Source organism: Meriones unguiculatus, chromosome 1 (assembly GCF_030254825.1).
Source record: "Meriones unguiculatus strain TT.TT164.6M chromosome 1, Bangor_MerUng_6.1, whole genome shotgun sequence".
Classification (NCBI taxonomy): domain Eukaryota; kingdom Metazoa; phylum Chordata; class Mammalia; order Rodentia; family Muridae; genus Meriones; species Meriones unguiculatus.
This window is the reverse complement of record NC_083349.1, coordinates 39,634,910-39,649,466: the sequence shown is the minus strand read 5'-3', so window position 1 is coordinate 39,649,466 and position 14,557 is coordinate 39,634,910.

Sequence of the window (14,557 nt, the reverse complement as noted above, 5' to 3'; positions counted from 1 at the left end):
CACAAGCTCAGCATCCTGCTGCCAAAGCAGCAGCAGACTTCCCGCTTTCCCTCTTTCTGTTCTTGAGTTTCCTCAGAGGCCTCACTGGAGTCCCTTCCCTGACTCTGGTGAGTATGGGTCACCAGTGGGTGTGGGAGATGGGGAAAAAGACAGACTGTTGCCAGGGGCCACATTCATAGGAAGGAGACCCTGTACTTCCTTGGGCTAGTGTCTCCAGCTATGAATCCCCCTAAGTTCTTATGTAGCTTAGGTGGTAGCCAGTACAGTGGAACCATAGCTAACAATGTGAGGGTACTGTGAATCTACACCTTCATTCCCTTGGCCTGTGTTCATTGCATTAGAAGTTCTTTTAAAAAGCTGAGAATGACCTGAAGGCCCACCCGCTCTCTGCAGCCCTCATATACTTAACAAAGGAAACCAGCAGAGCCAGGCACAGGAATCTTTGCCAGGCCTGAGGAATGCTCCCCTTTTCCTGATCACTGAGTATGGTGTTAGGAATGTGCAAAAGAAGACTGGAAAGGCTCAGCCATCTCTGGGGATGCCTGCTGGGCTCTTGCTGAGATTGGAGATCTTGAAGAGATGGATATTGAATTGTCTGCTAGGGGTTATTTCAGGATGCCCTAAGTACATTTTGTTGATTCCATGTTTGTGTGGAGGAATGAGAAAAGAGAGCAGCTTGGGGGGATGTGCAAGGCTTGGTGGGGAAAGAAGATGAATTAGAAACACAGACAAAAGGATGAATCAGTGTGTGGGGGCGAGGTTGGGGGGTTAGATTTAGGAACCCCAAACCTTGGCTAGAAAGCGGGTTCTCAAGTGTTTTAAGGGGAGAACCCTGTCGAACAGCCCCACTGCGTCTGTAACTGCATCCTCCCTCCCCCGAGTACATAGCAGGCCAGTCCTTCTGCGCATGCCTGGAGAGGTCCACATCGTCTTCCACGGTAATGTTACTGAGATGGGAGGTGCTGTGTTGGCCTGGCTTTGGCTTTAAGTTGCTGATTAGGCCTTGGGATTATTCCAAGCCCTGGAGGGATGCCCAGAAGGAGAGAGTCACCGCAACATCTGCCGTGGAGGCTGACCTTTCTCACAGAGGCCCAGAGCCACCCTTGTACCAGAAGTTCCCCTGGGCCGTGTGGGAAGAGGACATGTCCCCCTGTTAAGGACTCAATTGGCAGGCTTCTGTTTGGGGATCTTCGGACTTCGGTACTCTAAAAACGAGGACAGAGGCTACAGGCTCAGGCAGCAGGCCGATCCCAACTCCTGTGTTTCTCCACCACCTGTGATCCAGCTGTACTGACCTGGTGTTTCCACTTTCTTTCTGTGTTCTTTCCTGTTGGGGAGCACCTCATCTAGACTTTGCCGGGAGGAGGCTGGATTCAAACATTCTCCCCGAGTCTACCCACAGCTATTGCTCCGACTTTGCTAAAAGCCCTATTCTTTCTTTCTATTCATCTACTTAAAAGCCATCAATGGAATAGGCGCTGGGGACCACTCAGCTCAGAGAGCTCACGTAGCATGAGTGAATTCTATCCCCAGCATTGCAAAACAGAATGAAACAAACCATCTGTGGCTCCTATTGTCTATGGACTAGTTAGTGCAAACACAGCCTCTCCAGAAGGTACAAAATCACAAACTCTCCCTTACTTCTCTGAGGACAGGCTTAGGCACTGGGGAGAAGGGGAGGGCAGTGTGGCAGGGACATCCTTTTTTTGCTGTTTGCTGCACGACGTAGATTCTGTCTCTTGGGTGAACCTGCCTCTGGGTATCTTTTATATATGGAGTTTTCTTTTCTCATCAGGTCCTGTTGTATAAGACTATCGTCTGACCAAATTGCCACATCTTTATCAGCTCAGCTGTGCAGGCTCGGAAAAGATCGTCACAGCTGGGCTTATTGACAGCTGACCTTCCTTCATTTGCACACACTCACACCTTCTAACCAGTCCTATGCAATTCTGCCCTAATAGCAATTGGCCTCTGGGAGGACTAGGGGAGGGGATTCCATCTAGACAGCCACCAGCTTGGTGTAGACCGCCTAGGGTGGTGCTTATAGGCAACCTGCCCTCCTCCCAGTCACCTGTCACCCATTACTCTATAAGTAAGCCTGATACATTGACTGGTTCACACCTCTGTCGCACACTCTCCTCTTTTTTGTTGGGACCTTTGGAGGAAGGGGTTGGTGCTGCTTACGACTTCCCAAGGAAACAATTTTAGTAATTGTCTCTCTAGCAACATCTGCATGAGTGATCACAAAGCATCATGGTCAGTGAAGTAGACTCAAAAGTGGCAGGAGAGCAGATTGTAGTGAGATAATCCCATTTGGGGGATTTAACTAAAGTTCCCCCCTTATTTCTCTTTTATACATAGCTATTACTTGCCTCCTTCCTTTCTTTTCTTTCTCTTCCTTCCTCCCTCCCTCCCTCCCTCTCTCTTCTCCACACTAACCTTTTTCTTTCTGGAGACAAGGTTTCACTGTGTGGTCTAGGGTGACCTTGAACATAGCAATCCTTCCTTTTCCTAACTCCCCAACCTTTTCAGTGCTGGGTCTACAGGACTGTGCCGCCATGCTTGGCTGTTGCTTTGATTATATGGAGAATAAATGACTCAGCAAGAGTTTGAACAGACTTTTGAAATTGCTGACAGAGATGGTAATTTATGTGTGTGTAAGTGTTTGAGTATGTGTGTGAATAAGTTAAGTGTGTGTGTGTGTGTGTGTGTGAAAGAGAATTTTTTAAATAAATTTATTCATTTTACACCCCCTTACCCCCTCTACTCCAGGTTCCACCTTCTCTCTTCTCTCTCTTTTCCTCAGAAAAGGGGAGTCCCCAACTAGCCATCAAGTCACATCAGGACTTACTACATCTTCTCTTATTGAGGCCAGGCAAGGCAGTCTAGCCAGGGAAAGTGAATCAAAAGCAGGCAAATGGGCCTATGTCAGATACGACTCACACTCCCCTTGTTGCTAGGGGACCCTTATGAAGACCAACCTGCCCTTCAGTTACATATGTGTTGTGGGCCTAGGTATAATCCATGCATGCTCTTTGATTGGTGCTTCAGTCTCTGTAAGCCTGCATGGGCCTAGGTTAGTTGACATTGTTGGTCTTCTTGAGAAGTTCTTGTCCCCTCTGGAACTCTCTATCCTCACCCCCCCCCACAAGACTCCCGTAGGCCCACCTAATGCTTGGCTCTGAGTCTCAGCATTTGTTTTTTCCCATAGCTGGGTGGAGCTTCTCTTAGGATAGGCATGCTAGACTCCTGTCAGGGGTCAGCTATCTCCTATGGGGTAGGTCCCAGGTTGGACCAGTCATTGGTTGGTCATTCCCCTTCTCTGCTCCAACTTTATCCCTGCATACCCTGTAGGCAGGGTAGATTTTGGGTCAAATGTTTTGTGTGTAGGTTGGTCTCCCCCTCCCTCCGCTGGGAATCCTGCCTGGCTAGGAGGTAGCCTCTCCAGTCCCCATGTCCCCTGCAGCTAAGAGTCTCAATTAGAGTTACACCCATATCCTCCCAGGAGCCAACTCTGTCTTAGATCTTCATCTCAGAGATGTCCTCCCCCTCATTTCCCTTGGAGAAAGAGAATTTTTAGAAACAGAACTGTGGAGTTTCAAAAGCATGTCTCCTAAGGGAACTCTGGCAGATAGCACTTATCAATAAAGAAAACAATAACAATAAAAACCACAAGAAACACGGAAAAGCTGTCCTAAAGGGAACCTGTAGTACGTTCTTTTGCCTGGCATGTTTCTAGGCCATGTATGGGTGAAGAGTATTGGAGGCCCAGGTGGGTTTCAGAAACTGAGGTAGAGGGACCCAACATTGGTATGAATGAGGAGCAGTGAGACTAGGTGTGAGAAGAGTTGGAAAAACATGGACAAGACCATCACAGAGGTGTTGATGAGATGTTGTCTTGATCCCTTCCCATGACACTAAGGACCTGAGTGAGTCTCCTAGGATCTGTTTTTGTCAGTGAGCAGAAGAGTGGCTGTATTAGATCCTTCTCACTGCTCTGATAAAACAGCCTACAGAAAGAAACTTAAGGGGGGCGGGGTTTACAGTTTGAGGGGAGACAGCCCGTTATAGCAGTGGGAGCATGAGGCTCACATCTGAGCGGATCTACAAGCACACAGAGATGGATGCTGGTGATTCAGCTGGTCTCCACGTGCAAGGACAGTTGCCCACACAGCTTTCTTCTACTGTGTGTGCTATACTTACAAGCTGGAGCTCTTAGTCATTGCCTGGGACGCACACTGAGGGTTTTCTTAGGAAGTATACCATTCATTGCAAGATGCTGTCTGGAATACAGGCCAAAGACCTTGCTACTGTCCATCATGAAGGAGCTGCTGTATTTGGAGAAGACTCAGCACTGAGAATCAGACATGTTGGTGGGGTAGCTCTTGTAGACCTCATAGCTATGACATTAGTATGCATAACCTAGTCATCCCTCTTGTGTTGCTTTAAAGAACAAATAAACACACACACACACACACAAAATCTTCAATCTCTAAAGTAGGGTGACTGAACTAAACAACTCAGTCTTTTTCTTTTTTCTTTTTGGATACACCTGTGTTTTATAGGAACTCTGCCTCCTTTCTTTCTCTTAACTCCCATCTATAATCCCACAGTATAACTTCTTCATAAAACTTGCCCCCCTGTGGTCTGCGAATTTCACTCCTCAAATTCATGACAGAAGAACCTTGAGCCACTGACTCGGTGAAAGTGTTATGTGCTCATGAACTTCTATGAGTTAAAGCCCATGTGAGGCTACAAAGACTGTACTCTCAAAGACCTCCACGTTTTCTACATCACTCATGAGATGCCACGGAGTTCATTTCTTTTTCTCATCACGAGAGCACAGCAAAAGACGTCTATCGATTATCCAGCAGGCTGGCCTTCCCAGACCCGAATCTGCCAGCTCCCTGAACTTGGCCTTCCCAGGCCCTAAGCTCAGAGAAAGGCATTTTTGTTGCTTATGAGCGTGGGAAGTCTATGGCACTAAAACTGCTGTCAAAGGATTAGATTACAACAACTTGAAGATCTTAAGTTTTGATTCAGAAATTGGGCAACATTTCATTCCATAAAACTGAACCAGTGTTGCAATAGCCAGAGCAGAAGTCGTTGGTTTTTCAGACAGAAAAGGATTGACAATTGCAGAAACAGAACCCAAAGTGATGGGTTATTCCAAAGCTATTTTCCTTCTAGGGCAGGAACAGGGAAACTGGACAGTAGCAAAGTAATACTTGGTTAACACTAGGATATTTTAGGTTCCTTCTTTTGTGTGAAGATGAAAGCCCAGGGAATTTTGCTATCATGAAGACAGAGATTATACTGTTTGGGACATTTGGATTCTACCTTTCTAATCCTGATTGCTCACCAGTTCAGATAAAACTTAGTTTTAGCTTGGTTTCATGGGACTTTAACATGAATGATTCCATTTTGATTTTGTCTATTAGGGCTTTAGTGTAGACCTCCTCCTCCTCCTCCTCCTCCTCCTCCTCCTCCTCCTCCTCCTCCTCCTCCTCCTCCTCCTCCTTCTCTATACCTCTCTTTTCTGTTAGATACAGTTAATGTCCTTTAACTTTTAGTGTTTGGCCCTGAATTTTAAACCTAAGTTTTCATTTCATACATGCTAAATATGTATCATCTCACTAAGCTATACTCTTACCCATCCCCAAAGTTGTTCTGTTGGTTCTTCCTTTTTCTCCTTCCTTCTCTTCATTTAGAGGTGTGTGTGTGTGTGTGTTGTGTGTGTGTGTGTAACATGGATGTGTGTGTGGTTTGTGTCATGTGCCTGTGATTTGCTGTGGGGGCGGTATAGTGTGTGTATATGGTATGTGTGTGTGTGGCATGTACATGCTGAAGCTGGTGGAAGACTTTGGAGTTCCTGTTCCATTGCTTCTCAGCCTTACTCCTCCAAGACACAGTCTCAGTGAACTAGCCCCATAGCCAACAGACCCCAGTGATCCTCCTGTCTCCACCCTGACCCCCACCAGTGCTAGGGTCACAGGTGCATGCAGCTCCATCAGCTTTAATGAAGGTGCTGGGCACTCAAGCTCAGATCCTTAACATCCACACAGCAAAGCTTTCTCACCCGGTGAGTTATCTCCCTTAGCCCCTGACGCACACCTCAAATCTCTAAGAGGAAGTACGGATCAACACTCCGTGAATATATGATGGTTGCTGTTAGCTACTCCTATGGACTCTAAGATGTCAGAGTTGATAAGAATTAATATGTTGCTAGTACTCTACAGAGCCCGTGTCTGCCAAATAGGTTTGTCATTCCTTATTACAGTTCTGCAGAATAGATAAGTGTTACATCTCTTAGAGGAAAGAGACGAGCCTCATAGAGCGGAGTTATTTTCTGATGTCCACTCAGGCAGCAGATGGGCAGAGTGGGCTGTAGCTGATTTTACTTTTGAAGTTACCCATTCTCAGTGAGGCTCTTTGCTACTGTGGGGTGTGGATCCGAGAACTTGAAATCAAGCCAGAAGCCAAGTAGAGCCTCTCTCAAAGTGACACTCCCTTCTATATTTAGAGTTTCTTGGAGAGGCACTGTCATCTTGGCCCCCATTTTCCTGGGCAAGAAGCAGGCACCATGGATGGATATACCTGCTACTTGCTACTTGAGGATCTGTCATTGTTTCTTTGCATGATGGAGAAATTATTACTGCCCTTAAATAAACCTTGTCTTTTCTAACAGTGAGAATTATACCCCCCCACCCGGGTTTTCAGGAAATTCAGGTCCAAAATTTCCATCTTGCTTGACTGTGCCATTTCTCCCTCTGTTCTATTACTTTTTTATCACATGCACAAATTTTACCTTTTTTCCCCCCAGATCTGCCCCCTCCCTTCCTCTCTCTGAAACAGGGTCTCATTAAGCATTCTAGGTCAGAAACTATAAGGATCTAACCTCAGCCTCCCCAGTACTACAATTACAGGTAAGGTTTTTTATTTTTATTTTTTTGTTTGTTTGTTTGTTTTGTTTTTCAAGACAGGGTTTCTCTTTGTGTAGCCTTGGCTATCCTGGAACTCTCTCTGTAGACCAGGCTGGCCTCAAATCCAGAGATATGTGTGCTTCTTCCTCTCACGTGCTGGGATTAAAGGCATGCACTAGCACTACCCAGTTCAGATAGTACTTCTTAAAACAACAACAACAACAAAACCCAAACACTGCCACAATGATTCCATCTGGTCTTATTTCCTAATCTTGTTGGAAAATCCATGAATGGATTATAGCTAAAAGTAGTTCTATTTAGGTAGAGTGTAAGGAGCCATTTATAGAAATATGTTATATATTTTTTCATTTCATTTAATTTCTTTTTTTTTCTTTCTTTTTGAGACAGGGTTTCTCTGTGTAGCCTTGGCTGTCTTGGACTCACTTTGTAGACCAGGCTGCCCTCAAAGTAATAGCAATCTGCCTGCCTCTACCTCCCAGAGTGTTGGGGATTACAGTTCTGTGCCACCACTCCTGGCAATTTATTACTTTTTAACTAATTAAATTAAGCCAATATTTATATAGTGTTTTGGGTTTCCAAAGTCCTTGTCTCAGCATGCTCTTCTACAGTTTAGTCAATTGCCCTCTTGGAATACAGGCACAGACATTACTAATTGCTGTTTGCATTGGACTATGATGCGTAAACCCAAACTCCAATATTGTAGGTGACTTAGTTTTAATTTCTTGAGTGGTGAATGGAGGACTTTAGAAATAGATCTGAGTATCACCAGACAGGAGGCACACATGAGTAGGGTGGCAAATCTTTGGCCTCTGATTCTTCCACACCTTTGCCTTCTCTGCCTAGTATATGCATCACATCCAGAAGGTAGCAGGAACAGCCTGAAATTAGTCTATTCTCTCTCTCCTCTCCCTCATTCTCCCCATTATTGCCTTTCTATCTCTATTCCCCTCTCTATCTTCATTCCCTTTCTCTATCATCTCTCTCCATCTTTGTCATCCTCGTCTCCATCATCCCTTTCTCCATCATCCCCATTTTCATCACCATCTCTACCATCTCCATCACCCCCCATCTCCACCATCCCATCTCCATCATCCCATCTCCATCATCCCCATTTCCATCTCTATATCTTACCTCTTTCAGTGGTTCTGGGGATTGAATCCAGAACCTTGCTCATGCCCAGCAAGTGTCTCACTACTGTGCCATGCCCCATGCCACCTAGCCTCTCCTTTCCGGTGGAATCCAGCCAGAGTCAGAGCCCTTAGTACCGTGTCTAGACACACACCCTCCAATGAGAAAATAAAAGATAGTCCAAGACCACCCATTCTGTTTAGAATTTCATCAAGGTACACAATTCTCCAGCTGCATGACTGAATGCTGGATCAGAAACCAAAGATCCCTGAACATGGTGGGTCTTTTGTGGAGCATGTGCCTGGCAATTTTAAAAGCAAATAGGTCAAATGGGGATAATCTTCATTCTCAAGATTCATTTGACTTTGGATGAAACTAATTTTAAATCAGCCATTACTAATGGATACCAAATATAGACCATCCAAAACACCTAGTGCACATATTACAGCTTTACCCAAATCTGATTCCTTTATCTACAGCACTCCTCAGATGATGTTTTAAGTCCTGTCCTCACCTGACACCTTTGGCAGCTTCCAGTGCTGCTTTAGGTTCAAGGTCGTAAGACCAGCCACTGAGGTGGAGTAGTAGGTCCACACAGTTGCTGGGGAAAGAGAAATGCTGCTTTGTTTTTAGCTCTAGAGAATGGCTGGGGCAGCATCCAGCTTGGTGTCTTTGGGTGCACTATAATCTCAGAGTTTTGGGTTAAAAACAAAAAACAAAAAACAAAACCTTCCTTTCTCTGAAGCTTTGCCATTTCTATGCCTTGCAGTAAAAATTAAGAGCAATTAAAATCAATGTCCTGCTCTCTGAATGGTATTGTTTTTCATAGTCTACATCCTTTGATGTCTGGTCACAGATAATACAAGCTGGTCCACTGTCCCTTTCAATCTGAGTCTGCGAGACCACCCAGCTCAGGACTTTTCCTCTAAGGGCTATTTGTTATTTAAGGCTGGAGTCCTATTCTTTTGATCCCTTTCTTTAATAAAGAATAACTAGTGTGTGTGTGTGTGTGTGTGTGTGTGTGTGTGTATGATGTGAGAATGTGTGAATGTGTGTGTATGGATGGTACGTGTGTGTGTGCACGCGCAGAGCCAAGGGGAGGATCTCTCTACCTTATGCCCTGAGACAATATCTCACTGAACCAGTAGCTCACTTTTCTGCTAGATGGGCTGACAGTAAACTTCTAGGACCTGCCTATCTTTGTCAGGCAACATTGGTGTCCCAGGTTTCTGCAGCCATGCCCAGCTTTTACTCAGGTGTTGGGATGGGTCCCCATGTTTGTCCAGCCAGTGTTCTTCTCCACTGAGTCATCTCCTTGGCTTCTCAATCTTTCTCCTTAATTTCATATGAATCAGCTAAAACTGGTCAAAGGATAAAGGACTATTTGGCTGTTGATTTGACAGTCACGTTTTGAGTTGCTCTCACTTTCAAGTATAAGGGATCCTGAGTCTTGCATGATGCAGCCACAAATGGGACTAAATTATGCTAAGCAAAAAATAAATTCTCGTACTGAGAATTTCCCAGGAGTTTTGATATTTTTGACTCTTACTCCCTAAATATGGAAAAGATTGAGACACTGAGAAGCAGGGAGCTATTCTGCCTTTTTTAGACCTTTGAATAAGCTATTTCGCCCTATTCAATGCTATATTAGCAATGTACTAAAACTCCCTCCCTATTGAAAAGTCACTGTTCCCTGAGTGATGAGTTTCTGGAAATGTTCTTTCAGCTTCCATTTTTATATAAGTAGTGAAGCTCTTGAATTATAATTAATATTTTCTAGTGGTCTGAGTGTTATTCATTTATGGAAATGATAGAAATAGATATTTCATTGATTTTCCTCACTATGTAGCTAGCTAGCTGACTTGGAACTTTTGGCCCTCTTGCCTCAGCATAGCAAGAGTTGAGAGTAAAGGCTTGTGCCACCATGCCTGGCTGAAATCCTGTTGTAACCCTCTCCTTAGTCCTCATTTAATGCAGGTTCCTGGTGTTCAAAGTCAACATGGCTGTTGGTGGAAAATACTTACAAACAAAGGTTAGGGAGGGAATTTTGTCCTCCTGTATGGTCAGGAAGGGTGCATCTTAAGAATAATAAGTATTTGTAGATGCAGTCAGGAACTTCAGCTGGTGGCATTTCCTCTAAGGATATGGTGGTAGCAGGAAGCAAGAGGTGATCTGAGCTAGCTGGCTCAGCAGCAATGGAAACAAATGCCTTGTTCAGTGGAGGCACTGCTCACTGGGGCTTCTAGGAATTCGGTAGCTGTGGTATTGAACTAGGCCACTTGGTAATCTTTCAGCCGTTCCACAGCTTCCCTGCGGAGCACATAACGTGTTTCTCTGTCCCTTGTGGTACACACAAAACTGATTGAATCAGATGTTTGGTCAGTCCTGTCCCCTTCCTTGACTTCTCTGTCCCACTCCATCCCTTTTCTCTTTTCTGAGAACTCAGCTCTGGCACTGTGCACAAGGCCCAAAGGTCTTTTCCTTAGGGTTGTGAACAGCCATTGATAATTCATTGTTGAGATCCATTAACTCATTACCAACACACAATGATAATGTTCTAGTTTTACCACTTCAGCTTGACTCTCAAAAATTCAGAAGTGAAGAGAACTTTCTCCTACAAACTATTTGATCATCTTGACACACAGTTGTTTTAGAAAATAAAAACAGATGCTTTCTTCCTTCTGTTCTTTAACTTTTATGATAGTATTCTGTCTTCAGCATTTTACAAGTTAATGGTGGCTGCTTTCTCTTTTGTTTTATGAGATAGGCTCTCATCATGTAGCTGTAGCTAGCCTGGAACTTGTGTCGATCAGGCTGGTTTCAAACTCACAGACATTGGCCTGCGTCTTCAACCTGAGTGCTGGAGTGGTAGGCATGAATTACTGTGCTTGGCTTATACTGGCATTTTGTGCGTGTGTGTTCTCATGTGAACTCACATGCACATGAGGCCAAAGACTGATACCAATGTCTTCTTATGCACTCTACTGGAGACAGAATCTCTCACCTGTACATAGAACACACAGGTTTGGTTAAGCTGGATCCCCAGTTTGCTACAGGAATCACTTGTCTCTGCTTCTTATGCACTAAGATTATAGGGGTGGGCACCCCATCTACCTGGCATTTAGGGGCATGCTGGGGATCTGAACTCTGGTCTTCATGCTTTCACAGCAAGCATTTTACCTACTGAGCCATCTCCCTAGGCCATGTTGGTGTTTTAAACAAACCTCTATAAACATATAAGTAGTGACATCCTACACTCTTGGTCTTTATTGATGACCCAACCATTCCATCTTCAAAGTAACATCTTGGTTGCTTAGATCATCCTCACAAGCTTGTACTACTCTGCTTTTCGGTCTGATAAGATGTGCTATGCTTATTTGTTCATTTTTGGCTTCAGACCTAGAACCAGTTATCTATCCAAGTAGATACACTCCATGTAGTAGAAAACCATCCTTGGATGTCATCACCTGGGTGCCTGAGGGGCTCACTGATCCGGGTTGGTCATTATTTTAGAGCATAGAGCTGGAAGATTTTATCTCCAGTTTTAGGGATTAAACCTGGGGCCTCAGGTTGCTAAGTCTGTTCTCTACACACTACATGCTACCCAGCTACGAACTTGCCATGTACCCTACTATCAAACTACACCTCTAGCCCCTGCATTTTTACTTATATTATTTCTCTCTCTGTTTTCTTTTTCTCAAACTGCAGTCCTCTTTCCTAAGCCTCCTACAAACTAGAATGCCAGGTGTGAGGCATCATACATGACTAATTTATATTAAATAAAGCAGAATGAACATAAATTTATTAGAGAAAAGCTAGAAAAGAACTCCTTGAGTGGGAGAGGCTCCAAGGGAGGAAGACTCCTATTTTACTTTTTTTTTTTTTTAATAAACTTTTTATTGATTCTTTTGAGTTTCACATCATGTACCCCAGATGATGTAGATTTTGGGGTGGACCAACTCAAAGCCCTGTATCTGGGCCTGAGTTGCAGCTGAGCTGGTCAATGTGCCAGCTCTCCCTCATCCTAACCACCAGGGTGAGCTCGCCAGCACTGCTCCAAGTAACTCATGTAATGCTGCCATTGGCAGGAATCAGGATCTTCTCTTCTGCTCTCATCTCCCCATTCTCACATCCACCCTCTTCCCTTGCAAACTCCCCTCCAAAAAGAAAGAAAGAAAGAAAGAAAGAAAGAAAGAAAGAAAGAAAGAAAGAAAAAAAAAAAGAATAGAAAATATCTCATTGTGGAAGCTGTAGTGTGTCATAGTGTGTCCCATATCTTCACTTGCAAATGTTTACTGCAATGAGTCATTGTTCTGGTTTAAGGCCTCTGGTTTCCGTGACACCATCAATCCTCACCGGGACTCTTCCTGGTTATCCTGTTGTTTGCCCTGTGTCATGGAGATCCTGCAGCTTTGGGTTAGCAGGACCGGCCCTTTCACAGGCCTACCAGTTCACAGATGATGCCGATTTTGGGGTGGACCAACTCAAAGCCTTGTATCTGGGCTCGCCCTGCACCACCAGGGCGAGCTCTCCAGCACTGTTCCAGCTAGTTCATCTGATGTTGCTGCTGGGGTCATCTCTCTGCTCTCATGTCCTCAGGCCATCTCCTCCACACCTCCTGAGCCAGTTCCACTGTGCTGCCCAGTCCAGGCACGAGGTCTTCTCTCCCATGTGCTGCAGCTGGAGAGGGGCTGGGCCAGCTCTCCCACTCTCACAACTTTGGGGCTGACTCCCTTGTGCCTTCATGATCAGGGCCAGATCGACTGTGTTGCTCAGGCAAGACACAAGGCCTATTCTCTAGAGTGCTATAGTCAGTGAGGGGAAGGGATAGCGCTCCTGCTCTCATGTCTTCAGGGCCAGCTCTCCCGACTACTGCAGATGGCAAGGGGTGAGGGAGCGGAGGGCATCATCTCAGTGCCAAGGCCACCTTATGGCAGCAGATGAGTGTCTGCCCTCATTCCCTCAGACTGGCTCACTAATGTCCCTGCCACCAGGGCCAGCTCCACTGTGCTGCCCAGGCAAAGCACAGGACCCTCTCCAGAGTGCTGCTGGCAGGTGCCCAGTCCAAGGACTTCCCCATGATCTCTAGTGGTAACATGAGCCATGGACATTGATACCAACCCCTGCAGCTACATAGCCACAGACCCAGACATGGTGGTCCTCACTGGCAGTATGGGCTGGGACTTCACCACAGCCACAGGTGACAGGGCTGGGTACTCACAACAAACTGTTCCTCTCTACATTTGCATCTCCAGTTCCATCTCTCTTCTTAATGCTCAAACTGTTCCATTTCTCTCTATCTCCCATCTGTCCACCACATTGTAGTGGCTCCTGCTTCAGGCAGGCCACAAAGCTGGCAGGCCTCTGGGCAACCTTCTCTGTCAGTACTGCTGCATGGCATGGCATGGCAGCTAGTGCGCATCTAGGTGTCTACAGCCAGCCTGTGTGGCATGGCAGCAGACTGGTCTATGTCTGTCTTTCTCCTCCAGCTCTGCCTTCTGAGGTGGTAAGTGTGGCTCTGTATGTTTATAGCCCACCTGTGTGGTCTCTCAGAGGGCAGGTCTGTGGGCGTCTTCCTATTTTACTTTTTAAAGCTAAAACATATCGCTGGGCATGTTGTCTTATACCTGTAACCCCAGTAACATGGGAATCTGAGGCAGAAGGATTGTTGTAAGTTCAAGGCCAGCCTGGACTATAGAGTAAGAACTCTATCTCAAACGAAAGGAAAACAAAGACATCTCATATATTTAAATGGAAACTTTGAATTTTCAGTGACTTGATTCTATAATATACAAATTACTCCTAAAATAACAAGTCACAACTAGTAATAATCAAGTGCTGTGGAAGTTTGAGTGGCAATGGCCCCCCATTGACTCATGTATTTGAATGCTTGGTCTACAGTTGGTGGAACTCTTTGGGAAGGATTAGGAGATATAATCTTGTTGGAGGAGGTCCATCATTGAGAGCTGGCGTTTAGGTTTCAAAAGGCCACGCTATTCCCAGTTAGTTTTTTTCTCTCTGCCTTACGGTTATGCCCTTAAGATCTGACCTCTCACTTACTTGTCCTAGCTGCCATTTTCTCTGTTGTGGTTGTCATGAGCTCACCCTCTAACACTGTAAGCACCAAATAAACCTTTTCTCCTATAAGTCCCCTGATGGTTACAATGTCTCTTCACAGCAATAAAATTTTTTATCAAATAGGCATGTTTGCAGTTATAGATTGTGATAAAAGTAATGTGGAATAGTTCATCTTTCTATGATTAGGCCACTAACTGGACATTTTGTTTGGTTTATCTCCTGTGTCTTGGTTCTGATTTTTGTTTTTTTGTTTTTTTTTTGTATTAAATTAACGTTGGGGTAGTCATGTAAAATATTAAGTATCTCAATAATTAGATCAATAAAGCAAACCATAGTCAAAGAATTAAGTCATTCCCCTGCTCCCTATTCCTAAATATCCCTCTATCCATAGCTAAGTTTTCAAAAAG